The sequence below is a fragment of the Amblyomma maculatum genome, chromosome 1, assembly GCF_055883805.1.
Source record: "Amblyomma maculatum isolate TAMU_Amacu chromosome 1, ASM5588380v1, whole genome shotgun sequence".
Classification (NCBI taxonomy): Eukaryota; Metazoa; Arthropoda; class Arachnida; order Ixodida; family Ixodidae; genus Amblyomma; species Amblyomma maculatum.
This window is the reverse complement of record NC_139344.1, coordinates 76469361-76488102: the sequence shown is the minus strand read 5'-3', so window position 1 is coordinate 76488102 and position 18742 is coordinate 76469361. Positions and strand designations below refer to the sequence as shown.

Genomic DNA, 18742 nt, shown 5'->3' with positions numbered 1-18742 from the left:
GTATAGGACAGGTTTTTCTGCACCAACTTGAAAGCTTTTTTGGTGCAGTAAACAGGGCATTTACGCCAGAACATTGACCCACATTCCTTAAGTTATGAGAAATCTTATGCAGGTAGGGAATGACAACTACTTTTCCTTTAATCCTTCTTTCCTCCTTTTTTTCTCATCCACTCGCTCTTCGTCACTCATGCATGCCGCAAATTTCTGCGATGCAGGCTTTCAGCAACGGAAACCATAACGTGTTTAGGGTAGCTCGCCGCCTGCAAACGCGCCACCTGCGTACTGACACTTTCACCCATGGCATGATCACATGACTTGCAGAGAGCTTTCTTTTTATCTAACGCTCTCTCCAAGTCACGTGATCAAGCCATGGATGAAAGTGTCAGTATGCAGGTGGCGCGTTTGCAGGCGGCGAGCTACCTTAAACACGTTATGGTTTCCGTTGCTGAAAGCCTGCATCGCAGAAATTTGCGGCATGCATGAGTGACGAAGAGCGAGTGGATAAGAAAAAAAGGAGGAAAGAAGGATTAAAGGAAAAGTAGTTGTCATTCCCTACCTGCATAAGATTTCTCATAACTTAAGGAATGTGGGTCAATGTTCTGGCGTAAATGCCCTGTTTACTGCACCAAAAAAGCTTTCAAGTTGGTGCAGAAAAACCTGTCCTATACGAACGCTGAAGCCTGAGTGTCCGATTAAACACAGAGACCCTTACGTGCCCTACAGGAGGGGGGGGGGGTTGTTTATAAAATTCCACTTTCATCTGGAAAGCACTACGTCGGCAAGACTGGCTGATGTTAAACGTGCGTCTTCTAGAGCACTATAAAAAAGTTGGCAGCATTGCTACAGACTGCCATCTCGCTGCGCACTGCAGAAGATGTGATGTGGAACCACCTTGCCATCCCCTGTTTGAAAAGACAATCATCGTGTATTGACATCGTATCGAGCCGACAAGGGAGATAACAGAAGCACTGGAGATAGCTCAGACAGGGGATAAATATGTCAGCAAGGCGTCTGTTGCACTGCCAAGCAAGGAGCTTGAATTCTTGGCGTAGCACGTGGCTGTCTTACAGTAATTGTGTGTTTTCTCATTCATTGCTGTTCCCGAAGTGTATATATGTGATCATTTCTGCAATAAACGCTCAGTTGAAAGTTAGTGCTTGTCCTGTCTTGTCGTCGTCCCCGTTTTTGTTCCCGCGCTATGCTCTGATTTACAAGGAGTGTCCTAGTCCACTGCAATCAGATGAGAGCTCGTGAGTCTTATAGCTTAGTCTGCAGTATTTCTTTGTTTTCTGAAGTTTAGCAATGAATAAGTCTCATTAGCTAATATTTTAATTGCTGGTTTCAGCAGCAAAGCGTGTATTAACGGAGTGTGATTTCAGCAACAAAGCACTCCAGCGAAAAGCGATTTTGTTTTCCAGGATGCGTCTTGGGTTGCTGAAGGGGTACAGCTGCATGTGGCACATTTTTTATTGTGCGACTTATCATTTAAGGCCAGTGGGAAAACTAGTTTACATAAACAGTAGCTTGGTGCAAATATTTCAGTCTGCTATTTCAAAGCAATTATTGGCACTTTTTTCTTTGAACCAAAATTCGAAGAGGAAATTGATCTTTCCTAATGATTGTAATCAATAAAGTCAGCGAAAATATTGTAGGTTATGTAACACTACTCTAAGAGCCTTCAGTTATTCTTAATCGGAGCTTGGTCTTATTTAGCAGGTCTATCCAGCAATTTGTAAACCTAACAGGCATCCTTTTAATAATTAGTAATGTGCATTGTGACAAGCTGGCTGTCTGTTGCATAATTTTAGGATGTGAGGAATGTTTTAAATGGGCATTTTTGGGAGACAGTTTTGAGTCTCCGGGGTGGTTCAGCGATTACGACGCTTGACTACTATGCGCAAGAATGCGGGATCGAATCCGAGCGTAGGTGGCTGCTTTTCTTCAGAGGCGAAAAGCAAGGCGCCCGTAGGCTGTGCGATGTTTAGTGCACATTAAAGAACCCCAGGTGGTAGAAATGTCTGCAGTCCCCCACTATGGTGTCTCATAGCCTGAGTCGCTTTGGAACATTAAGCCCCACAGACCAAACCAAACCAGTTTTGAGTGAGTAGGAATTGCTGATGTGCTGTTTCAATTTATTGTGTATTAGTAGGTCAGTTTGATATAAGCAGCACATTCTCTTTGAAGCAATTTTGACACATTCTTTTGTGACTCTGACAGTCTATTATGATAGCTATTGCTAATATCCTTTTATAGTGCTTCATGAAGATCTAACATCTGTTTCATTTAGTTGCCATAGAGTGGACAGTTGAGCAGTTTTAACTATGGCTCCGACAAGTATTCAATACATATGCAGGATATTAATGGACAAATAATGAGCAAAAAATTTCCTCATACCAGAGGTATTGCTAGAGGCAGCCAAGGCAGAAGGCTAGGAAGTGTATGAGCTGGTACTTCCATTCTTCTCTGCCAAAAAACCCTCTTTTAGTTGTGATTTTTATTGCACATGTCTGGTTAAATTATTGTTGTAAAGCAACTTCCATAGACATATCCTGATAGTTCTTGTATGCCCTTCTATCACATGTCATCATTATTACTAAAGGTGTTCAAAGACACACCAGGCTCTATAAGCCTTCAATACCTTGACCTCCTATAAAGGTTTCAAGTTCAACACACTCAACTCTGATGTAAATACACTGTCTCATATGAATGTGTGATAAGTTATAACCAAAACAGAACAAAAGTACCTGCTTTCTTTTTGAGTATTTTTCTCATCTTTAGTCAATCTGCTTTTCACAACTTGTGATGCGGGCAATTGTTTTTTTTAGAAAGTTGAATGCTTGAACTGAATATTGAGAAATAAAGTCGAATCTTCTTAGCCACACTTGTGTTCAATTTGTGTGTTTTTTTGGAAGCCATGTATGACCACTGCTTGAGTGCTTCCATCTTATGTAATCCAGCGTTCAGGTTAGTGGTTATAGCAACAAAGCAGAAGAGTTTGTTAAATGTGTAGTATTTTTATGGCAGTTTATTACTGTTATAGCCTTCTGTAGGTGGTGCATATTGCTAAAAATAGTGGTTGTTACTATTTACAGAGTTAGTATATGTTGATATAGGTAGCTGCTATTACTACCTCTGAGGTAGTGTATTTTGCTAAAGGTAGTTCCTCTTACTACCTCCTATAGGTAGTAGAGTTAGCTTAAGGTAGATACTCTTACTACCTGCAGTGGTAGTGAATACTAGTAAAGGTAGTTGTTCTTACTACCTTCTATAGGTAGTAAATTTTGCTAAAAGTAGCTACTCTCACTACCTGCAGTGGTAGTGAATACTAGTAAAGGTAGTGGCTCTTACTACCTTATATAGGTAGTAAAGTTTTCTAAATGTAGTTGCTGATACTACATCTAGAAGTAGTAAAATTTGCTGGAGGTAGTTCTGATTACTACCTTCTAGAGGTAGTATATGCTACTACCTAGCAGATACTAACCCGCACTTACTAACTAGTTAGTAACATATGTGACAAGCAGTTACTACCCTAAAAGTTAGTAACCACAACTACCTTTTTTTTAAGAGTGTAAGTGAAAGTGTGTTCCTTTGTCTGATGCATTCTTTCGGCGTTCTCTTTAGGTCCTGCAGTGCGCACTGGACACGATGCCCTGCAGACATTTTTTTCTTTTCTTTTACAGCGTCCGAATCGCCCCATTCTCTTGACCATCCAGCGTTAGCGTTTTCGTTAAGGGTGAAAAACTTCGGGCATGTGATTGGCAGGTGATATTGCAGGGCACTGATCGGTCGGCAGGTTCTGTGATGACACGAGACTAAATGACATGGCTGAGTAGGAAGGAGCTAACCACTCGCGCTTCTCCAATCATTGAGACGGGTGAGATGGGAATGGAACCCATCGGGACCACGTGTCAGCTATTCTTTTGGCCACGCAGGCACGGTCGTACGCCTTGGTGAGAGCGGGAACTTCATATCTTTGTCGGGTGGTCTTTCACGTTATAAGGTATCGTGCCACTGTAGGCTGATGACAATGTGTGAGATAATGGAAGAATATATTAACGGATTAGTGAATAAGCGAGTAGCAAAGTGCACGTACGCTAACAAAGAGCCATAAGGGGAGCCGCGGACAGGATCCAATAACGCGGTCACGTCATATTCTTGATGGCAGAACTCTAATGTTTCATGTAATTTTGCACGAAATAGCGCGGATCCCACAATGGAAAATTGTCTGTGGACAATTTTGAATGTGGCCAGTGCTTCACTGCAGGCTCGAGCTGTGTATATATACTCAATGGGTACAAAAGAGAGTTCAGTCCTTGCTTCCATTTTCACCGCCCCTGATCCGGGGGTCTCTGGCGTAAGGTAGCACGTGTTTTGTTTCGGGGGATGTTTAACTTGTTCAGAGCCGAATTGGCGGCTCCTCTTTCTCGCAGCCGTGGAACTCGGGCAATGCGTTATACTCTCACATATTGAAGCTCATCAAGCCCCGGTACCGCACTCAACCATTCCTGTCACTGAAACCGAGTTGCTCAAAATTTGAATATCATCTCTCTTTTTTTTTTCTCTCTCTCTTTTGTCGCATTCAATCTATGAATCTGCAATTGCCGCCTGGGGGCCTGGTCATGGCCAATCCGGTCTGTGGATATGCGCCATTTTTATGAAGGGCAACAACAACAGCAAAAACTTGCAGCCTTATGCGCATATGATCACAGCAATAAAATTGCTCGTGCTAGTTGGCACCCGTCCTTGCGGGGTCCTTTACCCCTTTCGCATTTTCTTTGCCCCGCGTTCCAGTATGTCCGAAGAAATAGAAACATCAGCAAATACCAGCGCCTTCATTCCATAAGCCTCCATTTACCATTTAATATAGCCGGACGTCAGCGCAACGGCAGCATCAGGCGAAAGCTACGAGCGGCCGATCACAAAAATTACAAGATAGCGTGTCCCGCTGTCGGCAATAGCCATCAATAGAGTAATATAACTATAAAGAGGGGACACTCGGGCCGTTTCGCGGCCGAGATCAAGGTTCCACGACTCCGCCAGATAGAGCTGCACCTACAAAAAAAAAAAAAAAAAAATTAATTTAAGGACTGTGGAGGAAAATAGACTATACTGACAGAAGTAACAAAATAAAGGTTGTTTGCTTGCTAAAATTATGGCAAGAATATGCGCAAAATGTATTATTTAATCACAGCTAGGTGGCATGCGCCGCCGCCGCCATTTTCAGACAGCTTAGCCTCATCTATTTATCGATCCATTCATAAATTAGCGGCCGTGGCAGCGCAGCTTCGGCGGTTGCGGAATTTTCCCAGTTCCAATGCTTTTACAAAATGTAAATGGCAACTCAGCACAAGCGCCTGCATGAAACTATGCGATTCACATACGAAAAAAAAAAAGCAAAAAAATAAAAGTGTGGTCGCAAGAATTTGGTGATCTGATGCGCCCATCTCTAAGGCTGGCGCGGTTCACCCACTCCGCCAGGTGCGCTGAGAGCCAAAGTCGGCCGCTGGGGCCCTACGGAAGCGTAATTTCTTGTAGGTTAGGATACTCTATAAGCTATATCGACACTCGCCGCGCACGCAATGGCTCACCACAGAATACGTCATGCAACCAATGCTGAGGAGAGGTCGCTAATGGCCAAATTTTTGGGTCGCCTCCCGCGGGCGCTTCAAAGTCGCAATTTCGTCATAGTGACAAATGTCAGAGGATCACATGAAACCGAAGATTGGAGGTTGTGGAGTACGGCCACAGGAGACCGACTGAGACGCGTGGGAACTGAAGACACTTCGAGACATTATAATAATCTATTAAGGGCCGCAATTAATGTCACTTGACTGGTGGTATGAGCTTCCAAATGAGTACATATTGTCTTCATCAAAAGTTTAGATCCCAGGGGGCCTGTTTCAGAATTATGCCAAGTGGATCGTAACGCATTCCCAGATTTCCCAATCTCCCCTGAAGGTATTATTTTTTTCCTACTCTCCAATGGATAGCACTTTCAAGGACGCTAAAAAGGCGCCACTACACGGGTTAGAAGCAGACCCCTTGCGCTCCAAAGTTTTGACAGTGACTGTGCATTGTCTTCTAATGGGCTTAGTCGTGAAAATAATGACGAGCATAAGAACAACAAAATTAATGGTGTATTAAATGCATTCTGATGTTTCATGTTCATGACTTTTGTACGGGATTTTGTAAGTTGTTTAATTAAATTTGAAGTTCAAACGAGTGCAAGCGATCCAGGAGCACATTCACGCTCGATTGCTTACTGCACTCCCACCAAGAAAAGAGAACCCGATGCCGTTTCCACGGGACACGGCGTTAGCGCCTGCTGCTGGAAGATATCCCATCCGCCTTAGCACACGCTCAAGATAGAGCTTTGCTCAGTTGCCCTCGTCACTTCCAGGAGGCGGTCAAATCCTGAGAATGCCCTGCCGTACGTGATGATTCTGGTTAGGCTGCTCGACTAATAAGCCGGCGCACCCGAGTTCGATCCCGGTCGCGGCGGCCGCGCTTCGATGAAGGTGAAATGCAAGACGTCCGTGTACTGTGCGACGTTAGTGCACGTAATGAACTCCAGATGGCAGAAATTACCCGAATAATGACGAGCGTAAGAGCAATGAAATTAATGGTGTATTGTGCGTTCTGGTTTTTCAAGTTTATGACACTTGTTGTTGATTTCGTAAGTTGTTTAATTTAAGGGCTGCGAATTATGGAAGTTGACTGGTGACATGAGCCTCCGAATGAGTAGAGTTTTGATCAAAAGTTTAGAGAGCCCAGGGAGTTTGTTTCAGATCTACGCCAAGTGACGCAGGCCTGACTGGGCATTGGCCCCCTAATACACACAGTAGACACCTCTGGCGCGTATAAAATATAAGACAAGCATAATGCAACACTTCATTTACAAATCATAAACGATATATCGAAAAAAAAAATGGGGGGGGGGGGGGGGGGGAGGCGGCAACACATACACTCATTTGTGCATTAAAATCAACAGCTGGCATGCTTGATAACATAGAATTCATTGCAGACAATGTTTATAGAAAAACGAAATCAAGGGGACATACTGAGAAAAACTAAACTACAGCGATTAATATCCCTGAAACTATGCACAATATTAATTAAAATATTGTCTTATGCTCATAAATACCTTCGGCAATAATGAAAATTCCACATTGGATGATGTTTCGTTGATAAGACATGGACTTTGAAAAGTTCATTTTTGCTTTCCATAGTTGGTCCGAGTGATAGACACAAGTTTCTTTCGTCACCTCAGATCGTACATTACGGCAGGTCTATCGGGTAGAGTAGCATACAGCCTGTTACGGTGAATGTACTGCAGGAGTCGAAAGTAATAAATTTCACGTACGGGAAAAATGGGATATTTCTTAAACAAGTGTTCTGCGCGCAAATATCGCGGTATACTCCTTCAATAGCTCTAAGGGGTTTCTATTAGAGCACAAGAAACCTATTATTATTTCCAGAAGTAAAAGTTGGGACATCAAGCCCCATAAAGCGAACCACTCCAGTGAAGATTAAAACAATGCACATATTTTACTCAGATATTGGCACCGAAAAGACCTGCCGCTCAGACGTCGCACGCGGGTGCAAAACTAGCGCACTGCAGTGACTGAAGTGCGTTTTCCCGCAACACCGGTTGTAGCACGCTCGGGTGCTGTAAGCATGCTGTGAGTTAGGGGCGCTTTACAGCTTAGGTAGCAAAAGTGCCGCTGAGAATTCGGTAAGCACGGCAGATGACGTGCCACTCCGTTTCATTGAGCCTTAGCGCATGATGCGCTAAGGCTCTGCAGAGCACCATATGGAAAGAGATTCACGCGGCGCCGCATCAAAAGTGCACGAGCCTGTGCTGGTGCAGCGACAATAAAACGGAGCACGCGAGTGACTGAAAAACATATTTCTTTCGGCTGAAACGCACACAGACAGCAATGGCTCGGCGGTCGACCTATACATCTTGCAGTTTTGATACTCCTCTCACCATCGGCACTGGCACAGCTGCATTGCTTCTATCGGTACTCGCCAGGGGCGCTTTTCGAGTTTCTTGCAAGGATTTCCCGATACGACGCCGTAAACGGTGTTTGGAAGATAACCGCGAAGCGAAGTCCGAACCCCGGCAGATGGACGTGAGCAAGCACAAAATCTGGTTTCATTCGTGACGGACAGAATGCGCTTGACGGCATTCACTATCAGCGCGACGGATGGAAACTTGGGCATTAAAAGTGCCCCTTGACAAGCATTGATTAAAGTGCAACTTCGCCTGTGCCGGCAGTAAGGCAGCCACGAAAAAGGCCTGTGTGTCTGCCGGACTCGCGCGCTGTCCCACCATGCACCATGCATGCACCATCGCTGGCAGAGTGCTCTAAGAAGCAGATCGTCCACCGCTGGAAGGCTCCCTTTTAGTTTTCCGAACCGTGTCACAAGCGCATGCTGCACGGTTCGAAAATTAGAAATGTGTGTATGCATGTGTGTGTGTGGGGGGGGGGGGGGGGGGGGGGGGGAAGGGGCGAGTGCGTGTTATTTGCGGGGACATCTTGAAATCACGAATGCTTCCCTGCTGCGTCACTAAGCGTTGCAGAGAAGGCACGCGTAGCATGCTGTTACGCAGGTGGGCGCTTCGAACATTTTGCGACGGCCTTAGTGCGGAGAAATACGATCGTGTAAACTGCTTATAGTACGCGACAACTTATAAAGCTCGTTCGCTCGGAAGAGCGTCGCCGTTGTCGTACCCTAGTTTTGAGAAAAATGTGTCGGAAAAAATTACGCCCCTGATTTCGTTTCGAAATTGGGGCGCAACCGTTATTTGTGTAGCGTGAAGGGTGGTGTCATACTATTTCTCTTTCCATTTAGCGTCCAGGTGTTAGTCAAGTTCGACACTAGCTTTCGAGAGGAATTCGAACCGGCGACATATGTACCTACGGTTGTATTCCTCTCATTACAAGTTCATCCGAAAAGTTGGAGCAAACCAAGCTGGAGAAAAGCATTTAACGCTTTTCCAAACTCCGCCAGTCCTTCAATGCCAAGAGTTGGCTGAATGAAAAGGTGGTGTTAAAGGCCCTATTGCGTCTAGTCCTAAGGCGAAGCTTAAGCGTCCCATTTATCGCTGCCATGAACAATGTTATGGTACCCTGCACAATGAACAACACCATTAAGCGCGTCAGCATCCACGCTTGCAGCTATCACGAAATCCGTGGTATTCATCAAATAACAAAGATCGTTGTGATGCCCGAGTGCGTGCGATAATCCTCTGAAACGGGAAATTCATACGAAAAAAAAAATAGACAGTCGTGCTTAAAGATGCTTATAGGGCATTACAGGAGACACTGCCCTTTTCGGGGTACATATTAGCCATATCTGGTATAAATGCATAGTGGGAATTGTGTTCGGCGAAGCTGCTGCTGCTTGTATTAATGAGCGTGCGCTGAAGGTCTGCCTTGCTCGAACAGTTAACTGGCAGATTCGTGCCCATAACAAAAACGAAAAGAAAAGCGATCTTGAGCCAGTCATATATAGCTCACAAGGTGCTCTTGAACACGTTCACATCTTCGTTCCAAAATAAAGACAAATAGCCGCTAGGATTTCTCACATCTCATTTTCCCCCAAAGAAAAATGGAGCAAAAAAATCTTGCGTTAATTCTTGTCAGAATGCTTGATGCTCTCCATTGCTCATAGCGAATGTCCATGCTGAAAGCTGCCACCCTCAAAGAATGCGTCTAATAGAATATGCAGAAAACTGCGTATGTACAGAAAACGTTCACAAAGAAGAAATAAAATAGAGAAAGGGAGAGAGAAATTCAACAGGAAAAAGCCACGAAATGGGGTTGAAAAGTGCGTCCAGATAAAGCTGCTGGCGCCTCCTTCTCTCCTCTAAGGGCCTTGATATTAATAGCGGCTTCACTCCTCACACTGCAAACATGCATGCCGACGAGAAGCGCCAGGCAGAAGAGGAAGAGGACAGCAGAATGAGATAGAGCCAGAGCGTGGGAGCATAGGATGATGCGCGAGCAAGATCGAGGCACGCGGAGAGCCTTTGGAGAAGCCTTATTGCGAGGCCTAGCATGCGCAATAATACTACTTTTCATGAGCATATGTCGTGTTTGCGCGCACTTAGCGGCGCGTGTCTCATCAGAAAACTGCATTTTGGCAAGACAAGCTCAGAAAAAATAAATAATGGGGGAGGAGGTGCGAGAGGAGAAGAATGCAGGATTATGAAGAGAGCATCTTCTCATGCGCCTCTTCCCCCTGTTCGGCGTCAGCCTGCTGCTTGGTATACGAGACGTACGCCGCCGTGGCGTGCGAGTGCTCGCCGGTGGAAGCGTAGCAGCGGGTGCTGGCGAATGAGACGACAGAGGGATCAAGAAAAGACGCGCTGCAGCTGGGAACAGAGCGCGCCATGTTGCTGCCGCTACAAGAGTGACGCGTGTGCCCAACTGGGCGGTCTCCCTTTAGGCGTCGCCGACTGTTCCATGGACAGATGGAGAGACACACGCGCCGGCCGAGAAGAAAAGGATAAGCGCTTCGGAGTTGGGCGCTGGAAAAGAGAGAACCGACAGGCGAGAACAGTGCAGGCCCGTGTCGGGGAACCGCGCACTTTCTGCAGCCAACCCGAAGCGGGCCCCGCAGTACGGCAGGGCCGGGTGCTGACGCTGTGCAGACACTGTGCCGTAGACCCGGCACCAGTGATGTCTTTAGGACGCGAAAAGGCGTGGACTGGAAACAGTGGCTTCCGCCCTTGTGGATGGCTCGCCGTATGCACGGAAGCCCTGTTAGGGTATTTTTCCACTTCGTCTTGCTCGGTACGTAGCTGCGCCAGCGTTAAAGCTGCTTGACCCTCAAGTAGTTGCCTATTGGCTAACTCACCGCTTCGTAAAAGCTAATGATAATCGTAGCATATGCCAGCTGCTATACGACACTTATAGCTGCTCCCCCACTTTTTTGTTTTAGCTTATTTGATGGATGAAGAAAACGGAGCATAAGGGAAATCATCTTTCACTGCCATCTGAATGAAGTCATCGGTCGCGAAGGCTTCGCAGGCCATTGTTTTCACGAATGACTACTTGGATACAAAGTATGCACCTTATGCGGCGGCCTATCCCCAGGCTATCCTTGGATGCTGCCTGGGGCTGCGCCACCTTACTCGGTTTTCTCTTGTACGCAGGTCGAAAATGCTGCCACTGAAACGGCCGCACGTCCGCAAATCCACGCTTACACTCCCGCACTTCGGGTTCTCAACCGTCGTTCCCCCCAATTTCTCGGTGTCTTCAGTCTTTCCACTCACTCACTCACTCACTCACTCACTCACTCACTCACTCACTCACTCACTCACTCACTCACTCACTCACTCACTCACTCACTCACTCACTCACTCACTCACTCACTCACTCACTCACTCACTCACTCACTCACTCACTCACTCACACAAACATGCAGAGGAAATTTCATTTTGGATGGTAAAAACAGCGCAAAAGGACGAAGGACAAAGTAAGAAGAGCACACAGACAGCTTACTTTGTCGTTCGTTCTTTTGCGCTGTTTTTCCCATCCAAAATGAACTTCGACCAACTTGCCCAACTCAGCATCCTAATGCAGAGGAAACATACATGCCAATTCTCCCTATGCTAGTCGTCTCGTTAGTGTTAAGGAAGTACTCAGTATTTTGAGTGAAACAAATATGTAGGGAACGCAAAAAAAAATGCAAAAGCTGCATCTGAAACGCCTTCCTACAGTTCACTGATCCATCGGTGGAATACCGTAAAGGAGTGGGACCTCTGCCGTAATTCACGGCCCCGTTCGTCTCTTGGTCGCGTTGTGCAAGGTCGGAGGGTAGCCAGGTGCATCAAAGGCGCCGCTGCGATATTTCCAGTAAGGGGTCGCATATCCCTCGCTGCAGACTCGAGATTAGGCGGCACACGGAGCGGTGCCTTCGCGGCGCACTCGGGGCGTTCTCCGCGGGCGAAGCTCTCCGCGCGTCGGCGAGGCTGTTCGGCGGCCTGATCGAGAGGTCCCCCTCTTTGTGCAGCAGCGGGCTCCTCCATCGTCGGTGATATTCTGCGCCAGCACTCTATTTTTTTTTTTGTTACCCTTTTCTGTTCGTTTCCACAGCTGTATTTTAGCCTCCGCTGCAACGGAAAGCGGCTTTTCGTGGGCTGAGAGCCTATGCGCGAAGAGTACTAAAACTGCGAGACAGACGGCTAGCTTCGCCTCGGTGAGCCCCTTCTTCCATTCTCCCACCCTCGTACACACGTCCGCACACAGGACACACTCGGACATCGGCCAAGACGCCCCGAGGGAGAGTTCGGGTTAGCGAAGAGTTGCGCCGGCGCGAGGTGACTCCAGAGCATCGGGCGCTCGTCGCCGTCCGCGGCTCGGCGGGGAGCGTATTCATTAGGCGGCTATTAATTAGCCGCGTTTCCTTCCTCGTGGCCGATGTCTGAGCTTTCACTGGACGCGACCCGGTCAAGCTGTCGTGCTAAGGCGTTGACCGGCTCGTGTCCGCGGGTGACGAGGGCTGGACCGAGCGCAATTACGCCTCGGGCCGAGGAGCGCGCTCTGCCTGGGCTCTTACGAACGCAGCACAGTGATCGCACTAGTGACTCGGGGAGGCGCGTCGAACCTTGTGGAGCGAGAGTTGGCATCCCTGGTTGCCACACACCACTGAGAGCGAACGTTCAAGTTTTCTTCTGCCAACCTGTAATCAGACGCCGAGTGGGCAAAGCGTGCAGTGTTACTCCCGACTGGTGATGATGGTGGGACTGGGGCTGTTTGAGGGGCTCAACTTACTGTTTTTTTTATGGCTACGCGAGAGTACAAATGGCATGTTATGCAGGTTATTTTACTCTCATTTTTGACATTTCTTGGTTTCTCTTCTTCGCCTTCAAACTTCCCGAGGACACGGGTTCAATCTGGACTGCGTTTTGATGGAAGCCAAACGCAGTGCGCCCGTGTACTACGTGCTGTCAGTTCTCATTAAAGAGCATTAGATGGTCGAAATTTCCGCAGTCATCCACTAAAGCATCCCTCGTAGCGATACCGCTTTGGGACGTGGTACCGCGGCTGAAACCGAATCAGTTTTATTGAAAAAGAAAACTACAAAAGAACCCTACCAGAACAAAAATACAAAACATTCTATAGCTTCGCCGTGCCGTCATTTTCCTGTAGTCTTGTAGATCTTCGCAGTACTGTCGTTTTTTTTCTGTAGTTGTTTATTATATAGTTTCCTGTTCTGTAGTATTTTTTTTTTTTTCCTTGTAGATACATGATATTTTGATTTGGCTATATAAAATGTATGGGGTCACAACTACGCACAGCCGGCGGGGTAGGCGAGCTGCCGTACCAACTGCACGCAGGCGTTGCTCGTACGCGACAGGTGTCCCCAACTCGTGGCGCAAAGTCACAGCCACGGCAGGTCCGGACGAAATAGGCAACGAACTGGGCACGCTAGGTAAGAATTTATTAACCCTAACACAAGGCAACAACACATACTGCGGAAGAATGTTCTGTCCGATAACATAAGAGTTCGGGGGGCGCTCACCGGATCGTCGTAGTCGTCCGCTGGTAGGGAAGATCAAACATCCGACCAGGGTCTCCGGGTTTAGGAGAGGCAAGAGGCTTTCCTCTCCCGGGCACCGCGGTTTTATCCTCGGTTGCTTCCCGGGACCAGACGAGAGAAGCAAGTCGTTCCTCATCGCGTTTGGAATGTTACCCTTCCCTAGGTTACCAGCGCGATGCTGTGGTGTCGCAGCATTGTATGGGGAGCGAGGGAAACGCTAAGTGCCTTCTCCCCCACCCTCTCCTGGCGAGCGCGCGTCGTCTCGTGACTCGGCTGCGCTCGTCGCTGGTTAGAAAGGACAGTGGGATATACGTGTATCCCCATAAAGGTTATTATATAAATTTCTGTAGCCACAACAGGCTCATGGCCAGAGATCGCATTGAAGTTCTGTTGTTACAGACAATAGAAAATTTTCTGTAGTTCATTTACGACTGGGAAACCCTTATCGTCACTTAGAATTCCATGCTGGGGAAAGGTAATGTTTTCTTTCATTTCTTCCCCTGGCTGGTGATGCGCCTGCGTACACGGCCGAATAACAATGATATAAGCATTACGATTGAGCTGGATGCAAAGACATCGCATTGTTCCGGAACGACGAAGACATGTACAAAGACAGAGAGAGAGACAGACACCTATACCCGTCTTCTGCGCTCTGGAATAATATGATAAGGGAGTGATTACTCATTGGCATCCACCTGTGCGAAGCCGTACGGCTGGACAGGAAAGCTCTACAGCTTTCTTATGAACTCTGTAGTTAAGTAAAATTCGTCCTGGTCCGGAGCTCGAGCCCGCGACCACCGCCTTTCTGGGGCAGTCGCTCGACCAACTGACTTTACCAGGAAGGATAGCGAATCGTAGGTGAGAGAGAATTGATTAGTAACTCGAAGTGGGAAATATGTTAGTTCAAATTTTAGGAAAATCTCCCAAAATGGTGTAGAGTTCGTAATAAGGGGGAGTGATTACTCAGTTGTGATGTGTGGATGCGAGAGTTGGACTGTGAAGAAGGCTGACCACCGAAGAATTGACGCGTTTGAATTGTGGTGCTGGCGGAGACTCTTGAGAGTTCCTTGGACGGCCGGAAGATCAAATCAGTTGATATTGTCTACCATAAGCACTGACTGCTCATTGGAGGGTCAAATTCTAAAGTTAAAGCTCAGCTACTTTGGTCATCTGATGAGAAGAGAGGAATCGCTGGAGAAAGATTTGATGTTGGGGAAGGTTGAGGGTCACCGGAGAAGGGGTAGGCAGCGAACGCGATGGTTAGATGGCATCCTCGAGGCGCTGCAGATGAAGTTATGTGATGTTAGGAAGATAGTGAGAGACCGGAAAGCGTGGCGTGACATGGCCCATAGGGTCACGAAGAGTCGGACACGACTGAACGACTGAACTGAACTGAACTGATTACTCATTGGCTAACGATGAACGAGAACCAACTCACCCAATACCGCGTACTGTATACGAAGAAACATGTTGCGTTTTTATATAACAAAAACTTCTTACGACTTTGCTAGTTACTCCTCTGCGACGAGCTGAACTCATTTACTAAATTATATCATGCCTGATTGCCCTGCCGCGGTGGTGCAGCGGTAAGACGTCCGACCACTGTGCCGGAGTACCCGGGTTCGATCCCGACTACCTGCGGCTGCGTTTCGATGGAAGCGAAACTAAGAGGCATTTGTGTGCTGTGCGATGTCAGTGCACGTTAAAATCCCCAGGTGGTCGAAATTACTCTGGAGCCCTCCACTACGGCACCCCTTTTTCTCTTTCCGCTTTCACTCCCACCTTCCTCTATGCCGTGGTTCAGGCGTCCACAGAACAAGTGTGACAGATACTGCGCCTTTCCTTTCATGTGAACCTATTATTGTTATTATTATTTTTATTGTCATCATCATGCCTGATCTCCTCAATGTGCATTGTTGAGGCAATTGCTTGTTGCCGCCGTCTTCACTACGGTGTCTCAGCTGCTCAGGCGTATTTGCTTATTCCTGATAACAGGCACATTTCGTCCTTTGCGCCGCATAAAAATCTTAATTTTCCGAAACTCAGACTGTACCTATGGAATCATTTTGTATTCGCTGAACCCTTCGTGTTTGATAGTGAAAGCAATCTTCACTTCCGCTGTCACATGTTCTGCGTTCCGTCCGCGACGCTCTAAAACCCAGAAGAGCTATTCGCGATTAAATGGCACTGTGGCGGTTCGCGTGCGTCACGATGAGAATTTTCCTTTCGAGACATGCATTTTTATAAGGTACTCCACTTCTACTTGACTGCTAAACATCGGTGAAGTCGATGTTTTCAACGTCGCAACGCGTGCGAGATATGTATAGAGTGCCGAAGGCTGCAGTATAGAGGGTTCGCCGAGAATTCACGTTGCACGGGGAGCTACTTCGGTGGGACTCGTTGGCAAGTAACTAACGCTACAAGTCAACAGCTACAGATCAGCGAGTCCTCTACAGATCAGTGAATCCTCATCCACTGGCATCCTTGAGCGAAGCGCCCAAAGCCGTAGCGCTATTTGGCGGAAACCTCTCGCCGGTAAATAAGCTATCCCCACCGTCCCACGATGGCGTTTCCTGACCCCAGCATCGATATCACAAGTGAACGGAGGGAAAGAAGGGTGACAGCTAGTGGCGTGTCCGCCACCGGCAGTCGCGTAGGGGAGCGCATCATGTACCGAGTGCCCAGGCCTGGAACCGTGAATCGCGACTGTCCCCAAGTCAATCAGCGCCGGTAAACACAGTCGCTATCTTGCGGAGCACGCCGAATAAATAATCCATGCGAATTGAACGCACCCGGCGTTTCTCTCACCGAGTCAACAGAATCAGCATCGGTGGTCCCAGCCGCGGGCCGCGGCGATGAAGAGCCACGCTCAAACGCAACAAGAGGTGCGCGAGGCCTGAGATATCGTTCGTCAGCGCACGGTTCGATGGGGGAGCGCAAACACGCGCGGTTCTCGCTCGTCGCGAGAGGTGAACGCTGCTCTTGCTGCGGCACAGCATTACCTTTGCAAACAAGACGCTCTCGTGGTGTTCGTGCGTGCGCGCACGTACGAGCCGCGGGGGGGGGGGGGGGGGGGGGGGGGCTGAAAGATGCAACTTTTCCGAAGTACGGCGCTTTTTCGTGCGTGTCAGTCGTTATCGGGAAAGTTTTGTTTGCCTGCCGCGAGCGGTCGTGGCGGCCCGCGCCGTTTGACCCTCTTAGCTCGTGCCGTCCCGTGATTCGCCGCATACGTTGCGCTGACTGGCCGGTGTCTGTTACCAGTCGCGTGCCCTCCGCGATGGGACGCCACTGCCAGGTATACGAGCGGCCGCTGCTCCAAAGCAAACAAGGAGCCCATTGATTTATTTTTACGCTGTCGAGAGGGTCGCTCGCGACGATCGGGTGGTCCCGCAGCAACAGCAACGGTTAATTAATCACCGCCTGGTCATTACAAAGTGAACCTTCCGTGAGCCTTGAGCGCACGGGTAATGCGAACGCGTGCCCCAAATATAACTGCAAAGGTTTATCGGAAAGCTCTATCGCGGAATGAAACGTGGCGTGCGCGCTTCAAGAAGAAAACGGGATCACGGGTGAAGCAAAACGGGGGATATGCCGACCCTGAACGCTTGGGCGATCTTCAATAGCAAGCGAAGGAAACTAAGAGCGCGTTTTATCGGCACGCTTTACCATTAGCCGCTCGCTTATTTTTATCGATACCTTTTGTTCCTCACCCTTTTGCTTCGTTTGTAGCATACGCCACGAGAGCTGTAAAAGGCACGAATCTTGCAGAATGTTTGACATTTTAATTTTATTGCTTTATATAACCCAACGGTTTTCTTCGTAATTTATAAGCTCGTTACCTTTATACGGTTTCACATCCAGGCGCCGCTTCGCATCGCGCGATGGTAAAAGATTTTTTCTCCACGTTTTCACTCACTTGTATGCAGCATTCTTCATCGTCCTGATTAACCTTAATACATTGCCTCTCAAATGGGGTCCGCAAAGCGATTTTCGTCATCTGCGAAACCCACGCCCACAAAGAAATAAGAAACTTGTCACTTGTCACCCGTCAAACTCACACAGTGGCGAGTGACTTTTCGTGCTTTGTGTGTGTGTGTGCGCGCGCGTGTGTGTGTGTGTGTGTGTGTGTGTGTGTGTGTGTGTGTGTGTGTGTGTGTGTGTGTGTGTGTGTGTGTGTGTGTGTGTGTGTGTGTGTGTGTGTGTGTGTGTGTGTGTGTGTGTGTGTGTGTGTGTGTGTGTGTGTGTGTGTGTGTGTGTGTGTGTGTGTGTGTGTGTGTGTGTGTGTGTGTGTGTGTGTGTGTGTGTGTGTGTGTGTGTGTGTGTGTGTGTGTGTGTGTGTGTGTGTGTGTGTGTGTTTACGTAAAAACAATGAGGTGGGATATCAAGCATCCCGTAGCGGAAGCCTCCGCACTATTTCTGACCACCTGGGTTTCATTAACATGCCTTGAAATCTCAGTACGTTGGCAAATCACAGCGAGAAATGTTTATGAGATATATTTAGCCGCAGAACACGTGCAGCCCTTCCCCGCGATTAGGCGGCCACCACGAACATTCCGCTCGCAGCCCATATGTAAGCTTCGTTATGGGACGCATGTGTGTAAAACGCCGTTGTAAAGTGCGGTAGCAGTATTATTACCAAGGATGCGGGACAGCGATTTAGTTCACCAGTTTTTAATCTACGTAAAGCACGGCAGGAAAAGAACGACTCTAAAACCCGCCGGGATGGTGCAGTGGTTACGGCGCTCGACTACTGTCCCCAAGAACGCGGAATCGAATCCCGGCCTCGGCGGCCGCTTTTCGATGGAGACGAAAAGTAAGGCGCCCGTGCGCTCTGCGACGTCAGCGCACGTTAAAGAATCCCAGGTGGTCGAAATTTCCGGAGTCCTCCACTATGGTATGTCTCATATCCTGAGTCGCTCTGGGACCTTAAGCCCCACATTCTTTATTTTTTCTCTCTCTACGAAAAAAAGTACACATTGGGATCGAAGGTTTCATTTCAAAGCCTTTTTATCTTCGAGCTGTATCACCGGGCTTCGATATTTTGTTTTTCTTTGCTGATTTCGCAACTTGCGAAGTATGCGCACTTGTGAACAAACTGTGTTTGGCTTTTAGTCCTGCAGCTTCAGGTTAGCTTACCGTGCTGTGGAAATGAAAATTCGGGACAATCTTTTTCGAAAAACACCGC

At 47.8% G+C, this 18742-nt stretch overlaps 1 protein-coding gene across 1 annotated transcript in view; it reads left to right on the top strand.

Moving 5' to 3' along the window:
* The window catches only part of LOC146202850 (uncharacterized), a 426668-nt gene that overhangs the window by 231742 nt on the left and 176184 nt on the right, over positions 1-18742 (top strand). The window lies entirely within an intron of this gene.